We start from the raw sequence: 3393 nt of genomic DNA, 5'->3' as shown, positions 1-3393 counted from the left end.
AGGAAAGGAACAGATACAGAGAGATTTTTCTCATATGTGGGATGTAAAGACACACAGCAAGGTAGAAACAAAGGTTCAAGGCCAATGTAAGGGGAGAACTGATCCACACAATTGAGTCAGGGGATTGGGAAGGAGGGATTCTGGGGGTTTGGGGGAGAGGGAGGGTTTATTTTTTGAGAGAATTAGGAGTGTCATGTTGGAATTATGTGTATGAGAAACCATTATTAATTGAATTATAAATCATAGAATATAAATAATGTTTTAGTCGTTTGTCTGTCTCATTTTATCCTTTTAATTTGTTTTCTCCATAAACCACATATGCATGAACTTGTATGATGCCTATCTTTCTCTGCCTGGTTTATGTCACTAAATATAATATCCTCATGTGATCCAATTTTATACAGATAATAAGATTTCACTTCATACAGCTGAGTAGTATTCCATTGATTTACTCCCTTTCATTTTCAAAATTTTTGGTTTAAAGGATAGAAATATTGGTTTAAACAATGCTCTGGTGGTTTAAAATTTTTAGTTTAGTGAAGCAAAATAGATTTTACTGAAAAACACTTAGAAACTTGTTAAACCGGTGTAGGGTGGAATGGAATATATGTTCAAGAGAGAATACTCGTTTAACAAAGGAAGCAAAGAGAGACATAGAGAAAGGAAGCACGGTATTTCTTCAAGGGAGAACATAAGCTTGAGGACCAATCCCACTCTGGTAGTTTAGGAATAAGAACTTGGAGTGGTATGAAATTAACTTGTGCACTTTAGGGGATAACCTGAGTGAAACTATTAGAAGTATGTTCAGGAGCATGATAAACTGGAGTCTGCACTTGGAGTGAGGAGGGTAGAGAGTTCTTTGGGGAGATCCGGACTATTGAGAACAGTAATATTATAACATTAATGATAGTATCTTACGGTGGGATTCCAAAAATATCTTTCACAGTGGCGTCAGAAATGATAACATTCTTAGGTATTTGGATTTTCTTTGGAAACAACGGGAAAGCAGAGTGTATGCTCTGGATGCCTCCAACTGAAACAAGGTCAACAAATCATGAATGAAAAATTACAAGTTAGATGGATCATGGATTCTGATCCCAGTGGAAGGCTAGCTTTCGGGTGAACAATTTCTACTGATGGCCTGATGTAGATTCTGATCCTGGGATACGTAACAGAAAGGAGGTAGTGACAGGTATCCTCAGAAGTGAAGCCTCTGAGACAGAATTCGTTCATGCCAACTTATAGGTTATCAATGTTTGCTCATGGCTGCTACCATTATAACATGCCATTCAATGGTTTTGTGGTTTCAATTTACTGTGTCAATGTAAATTTCAAGTTTCTAAATGGAAGGTAAAAATCTGAGACACTCAAGATGATGAATTATGGGGATGCGGGGGGCGGAGCTTGATCTATAGTACAGCAGGTAGAGCATTTGCCTTGCACACGGCCTACCCAGGTTAGATTCCCAGCATCCTGTATGGTCCCCCCAAGCACCGTGAGGTGTAATTCCTGAGTGCAGAACCAGGAGTAACCCCTGTGCATCGGCAGGTGTGACCCAAAAACGCAAAAAAAAAAAAAGATGATGAATTACCTTTAGATATTTTGAAGTCAAATAGAAACAGCCAGAAAGTTCCCCAGAAAAGAGTTCACCTGGGTCGAAAACATCATCACCTCTAGCATGAGAGCATACAGAAAATAAGGTTTCCATTTTATGCCAAGTTAAACAAGCCAGACATGATCTTGGAAACTTTTTCCAAGGAAAACATGGCTATAGGAAGGATAAGGTGACAACAGAGTCTTAGAGGTCAAATATAGAAGAGAAGCGAGGGTCAAAATGTAGGAGGTACATTGGCGACCAGGAATATTTAGAAAAGCATTTTTTAAAAAAGAAAATGCAATGAGACATCAATTAAGAACTTATTAAATGTTAAAGAACAGGGATATAACTCAGTGAAAGAGCATTTGCCTTCCATTGTATGATGATCTGGGATTGATCCTTAGCATTGCAAACAGCATTATTTTTTAATTTTTAATTTCTTTCTTTCTTTCTTGCTTGCTTGCTTGCTTTTTTGTTTTTTGGGTCGCACCTGGCTATGTATAGGGGTATTTTTAATTTTTAAAAAAACTCATAAATTTACCTTTTTACCTGTCGTTTAAAAGGAAATCTAAAATATTTTAGAGTAAATATATGTGAAAAAGAATAAAATTCACAGGAACTATTTAGCGTTCTTAATGATACAGCAGTCAGAATTTTGAGGTTAATTGTATGGGTATTGCATAAATAATTTTTCCCCATTATGTGGGCTCTCTTTTTATCATGGTCACCATTTTTTCTGAGTTACAGAAACTTCTTAGTTTAATGTAGTCTCATTTGTTTATCTTCACTTCCCCTTCCTTGGTCATTGGTGTTTCATTCTAGAAGTTTCCCTTAGCTTTAATGTCATGCAGGGATCTTCCCACATTTTTCTCCATATATCTTAAGAATTCAGGTATGATATTGAGGTCTTTAATACATTTGATCTGACTTTGTGCCTGGCACTATAAAGAGGTTTGAGTTCATTTTTTTTGCATGTTGCTGTCCAGTTTTCCCAGCACCAGTTGCTGAAGAGAGTTCCTAGCTCAACTTCATATTTCTTGAGCCTTTATGAAGGTAAGGTAAAAGTAAAGGTCCTCCCATTGTTCGTCGATTTGCTCGAGCGGGCCCAGTAACGTCTCCATTGGAGACTTTGTTGTTACTGTATTTGGCATATGGAATACATCATGGGGAGCTTGCCAGACTGTGCCATGCGGTTGAGATACTCTCGGTAGCTTGCCAGGTTCTCCGAGAGGGGCAGAGGAATCGAACTTGGGTCAGCCATGTTGGCTGCAATTTGCTTGAGCGGGCCCAGTAACGTCTCTATCAAGAGACTTGTTGTTACTGTGTTTGGTATATCGAATACATCTAATAGGCTGGAGCTATAGCACAGCGAGTAGGTCGTTTGCCTTGGACGCAGCCAACATGTCCGATGCGAGTTCGATTTCTCCGCCCCTCTTGGAGAGCCCGGCAGGCTTAGAGAGTATCTAGCCCTCACGGCAGAGCCTGGCAAGCTACCTGTGATGTATTTGAGCCTTTATGAAAGATTAGGTAATAATAATCTGAGGGCCAGCGTCAGGATATTTAACTATATTCCATTGATCTGAGGCCTGTCTTTATCTGAATATCATGGTATTTTGATTACTACAACTTTGTAGTTGGGTTTGAAGTTGGGGAAGGTGTTCCCTTCTTCTTTTTACCAAAGATTGCTTTAGCTCTTCATGGGAGTTTATTGTTGTGTATGACTTTCAAGAGTGTTTAATCTATTTATTTGAAAAATGTTATGGGTATCCTTATAGAATGTGCATTAAATCTTTATA

Source organism: Sorex fumeus, unplaced genomic scaffold (genome assembly GCF_029834395.1).
Source record: "Sorex fumeus unplaced genomic scaffold, SorFum_2.1 ptg000070l, whole genome shotgun sequence".
Classification (NCBI taxonomy): domain Eukaryota; kingdom Metazoa; phylum Chordata; class Mammalia; order Eulipotyphla; family Soricidae; genus Sorex; species Sorex fumeus.
Note: the sequence above shows the minus strand (reverse complement) of the source record.